Source organism: Pelophylax lessonae (genome assembly GCF_965119305.1).
Source record: "Pelophylax lessonae genome assembly, chromosome: 7".
Taxonomy (NCBI): Eukaryota; Metazoa; Chordata; class Amphibia; order Anura; family Ranidae; genus Pelophylax; species Pelophylax lessonae.
The window spans coordinates 164,576,137-164,592,416 of record NC_138774.1 but is presented as its reverse complement, the minus strand read 5'-3'; the positions used below and the strand labels follow the sequence as shown (position 1 = coordinate 164,592,416).

The 16,280-nt window shown below is 39.4% G+C and overlaps 1 protein-coding gene across 5 annotated transcripts in view; it reads left to right on the top strand.

The window, feature by feature from the left end:
* The window catches only part of GRIA3 (glutamate ionotropic receptor AMPA type subunit 3), a 427,883-nt gene that overhangs the window by 276,743 nt on the left and 134,860 nt on the right, over window positions 1–16,280 (top strand). The window lies entirely within an intron of this gene.

The window sequence follows — 16,280 nt, the reverse complement described above, 5'->3', positions numbered from 1 at the left end:
TGGCCTGCTGGAGGTCCTTTTGTAGGGCTCTGGCAGTGCTCATCCTGTTCCTCCTTGCACAAAGGAGCAGATACCAGTCCTGTTGATGGGTTAAGGACCTTCTACAGCCCTGTCCAGCTCTCCTAGAGTAACTGCCTGTCTTCTGGAATCTCCTCCATGCTCTTGAGACTGTGCTGGGAGACATAGAAAACCTTCTGGAAATGGCACATATTGATGTGCCATTCTGGAAGAGTTGGACTGCCTGTACAACCTCTATAGGGTCCAGGTACCTACCAGTAGTGACACTGACCCTAGCCAAATGCAAAACTAGTGAAAAACAGTCAGAAAAGATGAGTCGGGAAAAAAATGTTAGTGGCCTCCACCTGTAAAATCATTCCTGTTTTGGAGGTCATCTCATTGTTGCCCATCTTGTGTACCTGTTGTTAATTTTAATAACACCAAAGCAGCTGAAACTGATTAACAACCCCCTCTGCTACTTAACTGACCAGATCAATATCCCAGGCTTTTAACTGACTTTAGTTTATGCTTTACTCATATTAAAAAGTGTTCCTTTAATTTTATGAGTAGTGTATATATATATATACAGTAATCCCCCGCTCCATCGCGGTTCAGTTTTTGCGGTCCCGGTAATTCGCGGTTTTTTTTGTAATGTTATTTTACTATATAAATCATTAAAAATGAAATATTTTTGTGTTTTCCATAGCTCTTGCTATGTCTCTTAGTATCTTTTATGTGTTTAAATGAGTTTCTATTGTTTAAAAAGTGTGTTTAAAGACCTTAAAATGCTTCTACACGTACAGTGACAGTAAAATAAACATGCCTACAATGCATTTTAATAATGTTTTCCTATTTTGCGGAATTTCACTTTTCGTGGCTGGGTCCGGAACGTAACCCCCGCAATGGAGGGGGGTTTACTGTATATATATATATATATATATATATATATATATATATATATATATATATCTCAATCAATCAGCCTGTTTATTAATAGTTTGAATTAGAGGTTATTTGCAACAGGTACTGATGCTTAACTGATCTTAGGTAGGACATTCTTCCTTCCACTCCCTAGATTCTTAGTACAGCTGAGTACAGATGGGTACTTAGCTGGGTACAGATTAAAATTCAAAGGGCTCAACAAGGACTGGATGAATTTAAATCTGTGTGTGGCCCTCCCTGTTTGGCAGAAGACAATCGTTAGATCAGCTTTCGATGAACAGGACTGCATGAGAACCTTGTTCAGTCTGCGGCTTGCAGTTAACTGGCTGCAGTACTGATCAGTGTATTCTGACAGTGGAAGAGTCCCCACTGTCAGAATACACCTTCCCTGCCTGGGGATTCCTGCATCTACATTGCTTGTGTGGATGCAGGAATATGTTAGTTTTACAAAAAACTGACAGTGTGTACCCAGCTTTTTCTATAATTCATGGAAACCAGATTAACCTGACTTTTCACAGTGCTTCTTTGTGGGACTTCACTATCTTGTTACACAAGTTGCTGCTAAACTATATCTTTCTCTGAAAACTTCATTGGGCAGTGCTTGGAATCTGGGAACACTCTGACCGGGATTTTTTTAAAGGTTTAGTTACGGAGAAATTAGTAAATCAATTATACCAAAACTGATAACACATTTGTTACATTAAAGTGTAAAGCATAGATGATATCTTTATTCTCTAAAAATGATTTATAGATATCCTATTTTTCTTGAAAATGTTTCTTTGTTTTTCTGTCTCTTTGTAATGTCTGTGAGCTCCCAAGCCTCTCCTTTTACCTTCTCCCCTCCATTTTTTTGGTTAGTTGCGGTAATGTGCACTGTTCTATGTCCACTGAAACTTTGGAGAACAATTGTAGCCATCCTTTAACAGCAAGTCTGATCATAGAAGCAGAAAAAAAAGGAATTTGAAAATGAAGGTTTAGTTCACACTATTGTGATGCGGGAACCAGCTGTATTCCAGTGTAGGTTCCCGCATCGCATGTCTCCCGCTGGCAGTTCACACTGCCCCATGCCAACCGCTGTGCTTATCAATACGAGGTTAATGACACAGATCAGTTCGCAGATCACGGTGCAAACTGTCAAATGGTGAAGAATTTAATAGCAAGGGTGTGAACACCCAAGTGATCTGATTCCAGTGCGGACTAAGAAAAGGGTTCTGCACTATTTTTGTCTGAATGTGATATGAATTCAGCCATACAATCTGTATGGCTGAATTTGCATCACACAGACATTGCATGTGATCTGCACAGCAATGCGGTGCGAATCACATGCAATGTCTGACATCACAATAGTGTGAACCCAGCCTTAAAGGAGGCTGATGGCAATAGAAGGAATTCTTTGTGCTAAGAATACATATTTCAGTAGATTTGTTTTTAAAAAACAGAATTTAGTGTCACTTTATAGAAGGATGCCAGATCTGATTGGATGAGTCATGTGTAACAATCTGTTTTGTCTCTGAAACTTTCCATTGCCAATTCAAATCCAGCTTGAAAATGGCATTGCATTTGCCATTTATTTATCTCTGATCCAGTATCCTTTCTGTGCCCTAGAAAATTATTTGTGACCACAGTAGCAGAATCTTGTAGCGCCTTTCTGAACCAGTTGTGTAACCTAAATAGCCCTCTGTAATGACAGAATGCACTAACTGTTGAAAAGCAGTCTAAATGTAAAAGTACATATTAATTCCTGACAGTGGGGAAAATATTGAAATGTATAATATATATACAAATTTAATTGGTGACAAAGCCCAGCAAATTAACCACAAATTACTTGCCAGATGGTGCAGGTGCTCAGTGGCACTGAAACAGATGTCTCCGTCAAAGTAACTGGCGGTGCTTTCAAAATACGATAAATATATCACATATCTGGTGGTACTGACCCAAACATAACCTTTCTTTGTGAGAGTACTACAAAACAGCAAGAAGGTACTTAGCAATGAGTGACGTTGTTTGACCCATAGCTTTAATTAATCCTTACTTCTGGCTATGAAATACACATCCCTAGCAGAACATTCAGCAAATTTACTACCACAGTTAGAATAAGAGGTTAATGGATCTGCTGCAACAGTGATGATTCGTTCACTGCTTGTGAGGAGTGGGATAATCACTGCTCAGTAATATCGAAGTCTGGCCAAGCTCACAAGACTACAGGTGCATGCAATGCACAGTCATTAGAGAAGAATTAGTTAATCAAGCATCTGTCACTTGGTGCATTGAATGTGCCATTGTCCTCTAATAGTAGTTTATTGACTTCAGAACATGTTGGAGCCTGCTGGTTGGTAGGGTGTGCTCGAAGATTTCTTTTATCAAAAAGGATTTAGATTGGTCTGATTTGTGTAGAAACAGTTTTATACAAACAATTGATTTTTCATAGTCCTTGCAATAAAATAATTGTTTAGCAGTATTTACTTTATTTCATTTGAACAGTCTAATCAGCTGCCCCCACTTCCACACACACGCAGCAAGGTTCATGTCCAGTTGATCGATGGCTGCTCTGGCTGGGACTCAATACAATTCAAATTCTGCAAGGTTGGAAGATAAATCTGTATACTGTTCCTTAGCCTGTGTGTGTGTCTGTGAAAATGGCTCCCCTGCACTGTAAAGACACAAAGTATAAACACAGAAGCATTTTTTGTACATTGATTGTAGCATTGGTCTTTGCTTATTCCCTAACTGGTATTGAATTTGTCGCAGCCATAATGACACATTTTGAAAATGATGCAAAAGCCGGAAGTCTTAACCTCCTGCTGCAGCAAAAATGAGTAGACTCTGATGACAGAAAAACATATTCGCCAGCACACCAAGGATATTGCCTGACGAACGGGTCCTGCGTAACTCTGAAACGTTGCACCTATCCTGATGTTATCCTTCTGCAATAAAAAAGTTTCTTCGGACTCCTGTGCAAGATCCTTGGTGTGCTGGCGAAAACGTATGTATCTGTGATAGATCCAGTGTCCAGCTGGTGATCGCTGCAGCACCCACAACTTATGTGCCTATATCCAGCAAGATGTGCGATGGGAATATGAACGAATCTAGGCTCTGATGACCACGCTTGCCACATATGCATTTATGGAAAGCTGAGGTTTATGTGCTGAGTGCACGCTCACTACATGCTCTCAGCACAGTGACCAAGCTGTCATAGATAGCTCTATTTGTCTAGTCATGAATGGAGTTGGTGGGATGTGTTCCTAATCACGTGACCACTGTGACAGCTAATCACAATGGTCTTGTGATTAAGACGTTTGTCTCACCCGGGCCTCAAGACCCACTTAAACTTGCCAACCAGCCAATGTATATATATACGTCCTCCATTTAAACCTAAAGGCCGGTGTTATGGCAGCAGATAGCAGATAGCTGCCATAACCCTGGTATTTTTTTAAACGGTGGGTGGCTGGCTTTCCGATAAGGGTGGTCCCAGCAGCAGGTTCGCCACAGGATCACCCTTCCGGGATGGCGGAAGAGGTGCCCCCTCCCGCTGTGTCCCGGTCCTTTTCCCCGCTTACCGGACGCGCCGGAAGCGGGGAAAATGATCCGGTCCCGGATCCTCACAGACAGGATGTCGAGTGAGGGCAAGCTTGCCCTCACTCGACTCTATGGTCTTGGAGGACCCGAGTGACGGCAAACGTTGTTGCCTAACAACCGGTTTAAAGGTCCCTTTTTTTTTTTTCATTTTATTTTATTTTATTTTATTTTTCTTCATCTTTTAGTGTACTTGTGAGATCTGAGGACTTTTTGGCTCCAGATCTCACAAAAAAGAGGTCCTGTCATGCCTATTTCTATTACAAGGAATGTTTACATTCCTTGTAATAGAAATAAAAATAATATTTTTTAAAAAAAACAGTGTAAAAATAAAAAATAATAAATAAAATAAATAGTAAAAAAAAAATAAAAAATTAAAGCGCCCTGTCCCCGTTAGCTCGCGAGCAGAAGCGAACGCATACGGAAACCCCGCCCACATATGTAAACGGTGTTCAAACCACACATGTGAGGTATTGTCGCGATAATTAGAGCGAGAGCAATAATTTGAGCCCTAGACCTTCTCTGTAACTCTAAGATGGCAACCTGTAGAAATTTTTAAAGTGTTGCCTATGGGGATTTTTCAGTACCAAAGTTTGTCGCCATTCCGTGAGCATGCGCAATTTTGAAGCATGACATGTTGGGTATCTATTTACTCGGTGTAACATTATCTTTCACATTATGGAAAAAAATGGGCTAACTTTACTGGTTTCTTATTTTTTAATTAAAAAAGTGATTTTTTTCTGAGAAAATTGCGTTTGGAAGACCGCTGCGCAAATACAGTGTAATAAAAAAATATTGCAATAATCTCCATTTTATTCTCTAGGGTCTCTGCTAAAAAAAAATATATAATGTTTGGGGGTTCTAAGTAGTTTTCTAGCAAAAAAAAATTATTTTAGCTTGTAAACACCAAGTGTCAAAAATAGGCCCGGTAGGCAAGTGGTTAAAGGGATGCTGGGGCTGGGTGGGAAGGGGATAACAGAACTGATGTAATATTTTCCTGATTTACGTGCAGGGCATTTAAAGGGTTCATGCGCTAGAAAAGTGTTGCAAATGCTTTATTGAATTCCCCCCTCTGTACCATTAAAAATTCCCATATTTTAAAGGATAAGTTTGCCTTTAGAAATTCGTACATGATACAGCTGTATTTATCATGTAACATGTTATTATGCAGCATCCCCCTTCAACCACTGTCATATTTTCAAATTGGCGCAATTGTCCAGGTCTCCACTCGCACAGATGCGTCATACATTCACCGTAAACTGTGAATGAATAAACTACAAGTCTAATTCACCACTGCATCAGACAGACTTATAGTTTTAATGAGCTGCAATCAGGGTGATCAAAGTGCTCGTAGTTCATTCATTCTTCCTGTAGCTCTGAAACTGACAGCCCATACAGATATGGACAGAGAGGTGTAGGAAGTGTCTGCAGGAGCCTGACATTGTACCCATGATTCACTGTTCATGAGAGAGAAAAAATAATAGATTCACATTTTTTCACCTCCAAAAACACGTGCATTTAATAATCTATCCTTTAAATGAAATACTCATTTTCACCTTTTTTTTCATGCTTTTTTGCATGACAAGGTTTATCTTCTAAAGCCTCTAGCAAAGTCTTCATCATATTTCTTATGGCCTGTACAGGCGATCAGAAAATCATACCAAAAATAGCACTTTCTAAGCGATCATACAATAATCTGATCATTAGTACACAGCTTTCAAGAGCTGATCGCGACAGTTCATCTGATAGTATCCGATGGGAAAAGCACGAAAATGTTTCTCGTACGATACCAGATCGTAAGATTTTCGTTTAATAAGTACAGTTGTCATTCGAAAATACAATACAAATACACTACAACACATGACATAACTTCCAAATTTTTATTTTGTATGAGAATTGTTGTAACTTTAGTAAACTCTATATTTTCAATATGAGATTAGCATGCAAAAAAAAAAACGGACGACCATTCGTGCGATAATCTCGTCATGTGTACCAGGCATTAGGTTGGGTTTCCTGTTGGTGAAAACAGCGGACTATCATTATGTTTATGTAATGTGTGTTGGAGTTACCACTGTGATAGGGGAAAAAGTTGGGATACAGGATTCAGAATGTTGTAATGCCTAAATTAGGACCTTCATTGCTGAATCACTGGGTATTATTTAAAAAAAGTGGCAGATATAAAAATATTGAAATTGTTTTTGAAATAATAAGAGCTTTTATATATATATAAAAATATTATATATTTATAATATAAATATTATAAATATTATATTATATTATATAATATAAATATTATATATTTATATATTATATATATATTTTATATATATATATAAATATATATATATATGACTCACTACCTCTTCTGGAAGTCTATTGCAAGCATCAAATAATACTTTCTAAGATTCATTTTGAACTTTCTTCCTGCTAGTTGAGGTCATGTCCTCTTGCTCTTTATCTCGGCTTCAAATTGAACATGCTGCCCTCCTGAAGAGTATTCACCCCTTTGAAGCTTATACATGTAACAGACCTAATCGAGACAGGGGCTTTTGGAGAGGACTGCAGGGTAGCATTTTGCCTACTGACTATGGGCCTTGGCTTTTGAGGGGGCTCTATTCTTTGGGAGGGGTTTGCCTGGGGGACCTTTGGAGTGGTTTTGCTTTGAATTCAGGTCCATGTCTCCCAAAATACACAGACCCTAAGAACTGGAGAACCTGTATACAGATGAGGGGCCTCTATGCCCAACCCCCCCCACACACACACACACCAAAACTCAGAGCATTTTTTAGCATAAACCGCTTAAAAAAAATGATGCTGGGGTCCCCTGCTATAATCAGTTTACTAAGGTGTCTTTCTCCCATGGTATAATTTCCCCATTGTGTGTCTCCTATGTGTGAATTACCATTGTAAATTGAGTCACCTATTGTTTCTGTCTGTCTGCTATCCTCTTGGAGATGTGACTAGCATTGTGTCCACTTTACCTTGTTACCAAACCATTGTGGGATGTTTATGTGTTTATTTTAGCTGTTCGTTAGATGTACTGTTAGATGTACTGATGATATTACTGTTTAAAGTTTGCATTGTTTTTGGATAATGTGTGGTATTTATTCTGTGTGAATTTACAATAAGGAATCAGTTCCAGTTTGCACCTAAGCTAGTGTTGTCTAGTTCTTGGATGCAATGCTCAGCTGTAATACCTGGTTCCTGGTTTCAGAGTGGGGAAAGCTGTATTTTGGAGGAAGCACCCAGGGGTGCCAGGTTGTCCGTCAAAATACATACACTTACGTAAACTTTCCACAGTTCTACCCAAAAATTTAAACTTTGGCTGGAGTTAAGCTTTAGGTTGTGATTAAATAATACAGCTGTTTGAATACCTGCAAATCTGAAAAACATGACTTCCAGGGCTGCGTTCACACCTGAGAGTTTTGTGAATGCAAGCAAAATCATGCAAAAAAAAAAAAACACATCACACTTGCCATTCTTTTTTATAGCACCCCAAATGCAGCAAGCAGACTCACATTTTTATGCATGGAACAATGCACAACAAATGCATTAAACCACACAGTTAGAAAACGTGGGAAGCCCAATGCTGAAAAAGCTGTATAAACAACTTTGACATGTTTGTCATGTATAGGGCAGTCCATTAAAATGAATGGGCTGCCCTATATGTGTAAAGCAAAAATGTTCACACAAAATTAGCATAAACATGCAACTGCATGATGCCTGTCATAGTGTAAGTAGGGCCTTAGTGATATTTTAGGACAGGTTTGGAAAACAGCAAAGCTGTGCATAAACAGCACAGCTGTGCCACTGGTCATGTTTTACTAAATGTGTGTTTCTTTTCTTTTGGGAGAAATTGTTCTTTTATACCATCTGATCTTTTTAATATTCAGAATAGCAAAACGTTTTCAAACTATGCACAAAAAATATTGTTTGTTGTGAAAATACATGATATTTCATCTGTCTTTCTTGTCACTCATATATTCTCATTAAAATTATTTCATAAACATCATTAGCAAACAGTTTCTTCAGACACCAAAGCGCTCAGTTTTAAAATACACCATTAAAAAAGCATTATAAGACAATAACTTGGAGCTGCAATGGTACTACATTACTGATAATAACATGTTTTGTGTAAGAAGTTGTTGTGCACTTAACAATCTGATTGACAGACAACTTCAAAAAGCAACATGACCTGCTAAAATCAGCTTCAGGACCCGTAGAAAATGTTGAGAAAAGTTCTTGTTTTCCTATATAAAATTCCAATATTATGATATAAAAATGAATTTGCAATAATAATGCTTGATGATTGTATATCCCTTGGTTGGGCTGCTTATCCTACAAAATGGGCAGTCATGTGAATATTATTTCACAATTGCAATATATGACAGCATGTGTTAAATATAATGTTATCTGTGTTGTCCAACTTTCTGAATTGCACTTTACAGTAATAAGGAGACTGGCCCCTCCATAAATAATAAAACCCCTCTGTTTTGACTGTGAACCATACTCTTTGTACCTTGGCAACTGCTTTTGTTTTGCAGTATATATGCGCACACAAGAGCCTATTATCAACTAGAAAAGGTCTCTGTAGATCTGGTATGTTATGGTAAGAGCCCAACATTGCCATTGGGGTAAAACTTGGGCCATAAGGTCATTACATGTTTGGCTTTATTTGCTCACCCCCCACCAGTGTACACAATGATTCAATTTTTCAGTCTTTGCCAAACATATCCTAACATATTGCCTGACTCCAAACGCAAGTCAGAACTAGCAGTTCAACCTTTGTTCGTGCATCTGTTTATTTTGCTAACGGTGCTATCTCTTATTCATCATTTGGTCAAGCCCTGAGAGCATATATCATCTAAGGAAATATGGGAAGAACCCAAAGGAGCTCAAAAAGAGGAGGAGGGGAATTAGGCAAACCGCGGTTTATCCCAAAGTAGTAAAATGGTAAATTTTATTAATTGCAAAAATGTAAAATCACACACAAAAATATTGCAGACTACTAATCACAGATAAAATTATTATGACAACGTTGTCACATAAAACACACACTTCACACTATATGTACATATAGTGAACCTTCACACTATATGTACATAATATGCAATAAGGAATGTCATAAAGTGTTTCCCTAAATCTGGAAATCAGATAGTAGTGAGTAGCAGGAAACCTCAGTGGTGTAAGCTCTGATCCTCAGCTATACAAAAACCACTCTGGACATCTGATCTCACCATTCACCTATAAGCAATCACTCCGAAGGGGAAGACCGGCGTGCTGCTCTCATCCGGCAGGGAACTCCAACATGGGTACATAAGAGAAAAGAAAAAGGAGGCGCAAACACCTAGTGCATTACCCGTGGTCACCATAAAAAATATTTTAATAAAATGCCAAATGCCTACTCACAGACAAGAAGATGACAAAATCGCATAAGAAGAATCCACCACACATGGAATGGAATATGTCCTTGTAGATAGGACCACTAACGTGTTTCGGGAGTCAAGCTCCCTTCATCAGAGCTTGACTCCCGAAATGCATTAGCGGTCCTATCTGCAAGGACATGTTCCATTCCATGTGTGGTGGATTCTTGTTATGCAATTTAAGCATATCATACCACTGGTGTTACTGCAGGTGGTGTGGATTAATCTCTATTGCTCTGACAAGGCATCTTCCTCTCAGATGAGCAGGATATAGTGTGAGCATAGGAGTGTCTATCATACCAGTGGTAGCCTCAGATGTCACAGGTACAGGTGCAGGTCTTCATCCATTTGCTTTCTAAGCAAGAGTATGATGCAGTGTAGGCAGAGGTTGAGGCTGTCACTCTGGAGGTAGAGACGAGATCTTGTTCACTGACAGGTTTTGTGGGGGGGGGGGGGGTCAGCTTTCATCCCTTACTGTGCGGTCATCAGACAGGCTGGAGATGACAGAGAAATGGCTGGTAAAGAGATGGCACCTGGTGCAGGGGTGAACTGGGGGGTTTCAGGGACAGATACAACTATGTGTTTCATCCTCTAGGAGGCGTGGACTTCTTCCCTGAAAAGGAGTATCTGCCCCTGCACCCCCCCCCCCCCAGTTCACCTCTGCACCAGGTGCCATCCCTTCACCAGCCATTTCTCTGTCATCTTTTTGACTTCCTTTGGGCTCTTCACATAATTCCTTTGATAGTTTCATTGTGTTCAGGAGTTCAGTCCCCACAACATTGCAGGTACATATGTTTACCCAGCAACCAGATCATTTGGTACCGGAATTCCCTTTTTCTAATTTTGGGATATACTGTAGCATCTAACCATTTTATATTCTTTTCATAGAATTTATACAGCTATATTCTGTTTTTTTGTATTTTTTATTATCATTATTTATTAATTAATTTATTATTATTATTATTTTTATGTATTTAGCACAAACCTGTACATATAGATTGGAAAGGGGCAGCTTCATGCTTACTGTGGAACTGAGAAAGCATTTAGAGATATTATCCAAAGCACAGTTATTTCATACATATTGTAGCATTTATGTGCGTGCTCATTATTGCAAGGTCATTGATATTGCATTAATCATTGAGCTTGTACTGTCTTGGGTTGATTGTGTTTACTTTTGATTATGTTGTAGCAAGTAATATTATCACCAATTACACAGCAGTACACATGAGAGCTCTGCTATCTAATTTTTTTATTCTTATCTGTGTAACCCAATAAATACACATATATCTAGCAAAACTGTGTGATCTGTGTGACCTTGGACTCAATAAATATAAATAGATAAATGTTTAGAAAATGCTTAATGTCTTTAAATGGCAATACATGGATTGAAATTAAGACAGTTCAGCAGACATTGGCCAAATTTAGATCCATGTATGGGCTACTAGTCATACATACAGTAAGTCAATCTTATGTTGTTTGATCAGTGCCGCCAGCTATAGCCAACAACACTTATGATTGTATTCTGCTGACAGGGAAGGTTTGCTGTCAACAAAACCCAATAGGCCTGCGGAAAGGATTCCCCCTGCAGCACAGGGTGTGTTAATAGGGTAATCTTCACTTTTTTCTTTCAGCCTGCTGGTTGAACAAAAAAAAGTGTATAATGTATGCCTAAGAGAAAACACAACAAAATGCTTGCTACTATCAATATTCATACACTATATTACCAAAAGTATTGGGACGCTTGCCTTTAAACGCATATGAACTTTAATAGCATCCCAGTCCTAGTCAGTAGGGTTTAGCATTGAGTTGGCCCACCCTTTGCAGCTATAACAGCTTCAACTCCTCTAGTAAGGCTGTCCACAAAGTTTAGGAGTGTGTCTATTGGAATGTTTGCCCATTCTTGCAGAAGCACATTTGGGAGGTCAGGCACTGATGTTGGCGAGAAGGCCTGGCTTACAGTCTGTGCTCTAATTCATCCCAAAGGTGTTCTATCAGGTTGAGGTTAGTCAAGTTCCTCCACCCCATGCTCATCCATGTCTTTATGGACCTTGTTCTATTTCATCCCAAAGGTGTTCTATTAGGTTGAGGTCAGGACTCTGTGCAGGCAAGTCAAGTTCCTCCACCCCAAGCTCATCCATGTCTTTATGGACCTTGCTCTATTTCATCCCAAAGGTGTATATCCAGTTGAGGTCAGGACTCTGTGCAGGCATGTCAAGTTCCTCCACCCCAAGCTCACCCATGTCTTTATGGACCTTGCTTTGTGCACTGGTCCAAATCATTTGGTGGAGGGGGAATTATGGTGTGTGTTTTTTTTCCAGGGGTTGGGCTTGGCCCCTTAGTTCCAGTGAAGGGAACTCTTAAGGCGCCAGCATACCAAGACATTTTGGGCAATTTCATGCTCCCAACTCCCAACTTGGCCATCCACAAACTTGGGAACAATTTGGGGATGGCCCTTCCTGTTCCAACATGACTGCGCACTAGTGCACAAAGCAAGGTCCATAAAGACATGGATGAGCAAGTTTGGGGTGGAGGAACTTAACTGGCCTGCACAGAGCCCTGACCTCAACCCAATAGAACACCTTTGGGATGAATTAGAGCACAGACTGCACGCCAGGTCTTCTATCCAACATCAATGCCTGACCTCACAAATGTGCTTCTGGAAGAATGGGCAAACATTCCCATAGACACACACATAAACCTGGTGGACAGCCTTCCCAGAAGAGTTGAAGCTGTTATAGCTGAAAAGGGTGGGCCAACCTAATATTGAACTCTACGGACTAAGACTGGGATGCTAATAAAGGTCATGTGCGTGTAAAGGCAAACGTCCCAATACTTTTGGTCATATAGTTTACCCCAATATTATGCCATTCATTTAGTTGAACTTTAATATTGGGGCCTGGCTTTTTCTTGAATCCTTGGTCAAAGCCAAATATAGTTTGTGTTCCCCTAGGCCAGCTGATTAACACAACATGATTCCCTTCTACCACCTACGTGCCTGCAAAAGCTGAGCCAATTTTCTCATCATAATTAGGCTAAAAAAAAAAACATAAATGCATTGATCTAGTTAATTGGGGGATTAATTAGTTGGGGGAAATGCACATACCTGCTCTGAATAAAGGCAGTTGTTGTTACATGATCTACTGACCACTGGGTAAAGTTGTTGATCTTTAAACAAGACTACATTCTCTGTTGTAATCACCATTCTTTCCTAACACATTGGTCCTTTGCCATGTTAGGTAAGTCAGATAGAAAATTGTTCTCAAATAAAGGAGATGGTACTTGTCATACATTTTGCCCACACATCTATCAGCTCACTACATTTGGGTCCAGTCAGCTGGGTTACTTATAAACTGCAAATAAGCTGTCATCTTTCCTTTTGTGTCCTGCCCTCAAATCCAGAGTTTTTCATTGCTAAGCCTACAAATTGCAAACTTGCTTCAGTAGCCAGTCAAGGCATTTTCAATGGACAGGGAAATGATAGTTGGTGACATGACTGGAGGTAAAGAGAAACCTCTCAGTGGAGTCATAGACAAACATACAACAAACAAAAGAGAAAACAGGTGCCTCTGAGTTAAGACTGCGATTTAATATGGCAAACAAGTAATAAAAACTTACATCAAGGTAAGTATAAGCAGACAAGATGGGTCCTTCCGGTGTCCGTGTGGAGGCTGGGGCTTGGAGTCATCACTGTGGGTCTGTAATCATCTCCTCTCTTCCTCTTCCTGTCCAGCAGGAAGTGGAGGGTGTCACAGCAGTGAGATGGAGGCTTGGACAGCAGGGTGAAACCGCAGTGAGATGGAGGCTTAGGCCGCACGGTGGCCGTGATGCTTGTCCACAGGATCTTCCGGCGTAATGACTGAGCATGCGCACTGTGGTGGGAAACCGGATCCGACTTTGAAAAAGAAGCGTGCGCTGGTTTCCCACCACAGTGCGCATGCTCGGAAATGCCGGAAGATCCTGTGGACAAGCATCCAGCATATGTTTGCCATATTAAATCGCAGTCTTAACTCAGAGGCGCCTGTTTTCTCTTTTGTTTGTTGCATGTTTGGAGATCGCTTCTGCTCCCCAACAGGCTGGCCCTGAGCATTCAGACTATTTCCTCATCTCACCTTAAGACTTTATCATAGCCTTGATGTGCTATTATATGGACTATCGTTTTTATGTAGTGCTAACAGCTTGCGCCACTTGTTCCATTTCTTGTCTGTATCATAGACAAACATAGATTGTCTAGATAGAACTTCTAAAACATCCCCACTCTACATAGAACTTAAACAGTTTTGGCTAGAGTTGGCTTTAAAGCAGAACTACTGACAAATTGGTATGCACATATGTATACTCCCTTACTAGTAGTAAGGGAGTTGTGACAGTTGTCATTTTGTACAGACAATCACTGTGCTCATTTATAGCTCAATGAATTAGCAAATGCTGTTTTATTTTTTATTTTTTTTCAAATAGAATATCAAACAATGTTTTTTACATCATTGCAACCTGTTTATTTGCTTATGGTGCCGCTCAAAGTAGAGATGAAGGCACATTCCTGTGTCCTAGAACATGGGGTGCAGGCTTTTCCTGATACCAATCCAGGGGGTTAGTAAATGTAAAGAGGAAAGTAAATGTAAAGAGGTGCGACATGCATAAGGGTGTGTGATATGGTGAAGAAATGTAAGCTAAGGCAACTCTTCATTGTTTATTCACCTGTGCTGGTCAGGAGTGGCTGCTATCCTTTCCCCTTTGCAGTGTTTTTTTGTGCTTACAACAGAATGGAATGAGTAGGAAAGAGTTACAATTTTTTATTGTTGACAGAATTTTGAAAAGCCTCAAAAGAATAGTGTGCGTAAAAAAGTCTATTGCTTGAACAATGCCTGACGTACTTGGGTCACATTAGGATAACCCCATTACGGCTTGAAGGCCAATTAAGTAAATGCCAATGGGCCATGTAGTATTAATAAACCAAGAACTTTCAAAGTCAAGATTTACTGGCATCTACACATGTTTTAGCAGAATCATTAATAAATACATGTCTAATGTTCAGCTGGCTTTGACTATAGCCAAAATAATTAGCTAAATCTTTAAGCAATTAAAAGATTTTTGACAATTGTATATTGGAAAAATTAACACAGTAGCTTAGGAGGGTGTTTGACAGGTTCAGGAGTAATGCTGATTTGTAAACCAAGAGAAAATCTCCCCAATAGGGACTTAGGCTGTAATAAAACCTGATAGAGGTTTTAACTTTCTCACTCTACACGAAAATGAAATTAAAAGATTTGGCTTGAGTTGGAGTTTAAAGGTCTTTAGGTTTTGTTCTCATAAAGCATTCTGAAAATGTATCTTGATAGTACCAGTATTGCATGTACTGACTTTTTTTGGAGTTAGTAAACCATCACCTAATAAAGGGTACTTTCCAAAACCTTGATTTTTGTAAAGGGCAAACTGTGTTAAATGATAGCTGAATTTTATGACCCAATGCATGAGGACATCTGACCATTACACCTTTTTAAGCTTGTTGGACATTCTATTCCAAAAAGTATTAATATGCAGTTGCCCCCTCCAACCCTCTTGCAGTTACTACAGCCTCAATTTTTTTTAGCAATGCTTTCCGCAAGATTTTGCAGTCTGCTCGTGAGTATTTTGCACATTCAGCTAAATGAGCATTTGTGAGGTCAGATGCTGATATTTACCTGTTTTTTTAATTTTTGTTCAGTGGCCCTGAGGTAAGGGGTCTGTGTCAGCTACACAGGTTCCTCTACACCACTTAGATCAAACCATGTCTTTATGAACCTATCTTTGTGCATAAAGACACAGTCATGCAGCAACAGAAAAGGGCCAAACTGTTCATAAACTGTTGCTATAAAGTTGGAAACACACAGTTCTTTAATATCTTCATATGATAACAGCATTAATAGTACTGGAAATACCTGAACTTAATCTTCGGAGGTGTATCCATCTGCATACCTTTGGCCTTTTCGGTAGGTGTGATAGTTAGGTATCCATAAATTAGCCATATAATGTAAGTGTCAAATAGTGACCAATATTTCTTTCTGCTCATTTTTGTTTTTTCTTTTTTATTTCAGAATAACAGGAATTTTCCACCCTATAATACATTTTCTGCAGCAGTTTCTGTATTTTTGCTTCCAAACAGTAATCCTTCAGGGAAAATTTATGCACTGCCAATTATTGCAAGTGACGCTTATAACTGTAGTATCGGTCAGTACATGACTTTTACTCTGGCATTCATTTGTACAGTCTCTATTATATCATTCATAACCAACCACTCTCTCATATGGGGTTAAAGGGTAAAGGTAAAGGGGTACGTCTGCATAGAACATGCTTATCACAGCACAATAT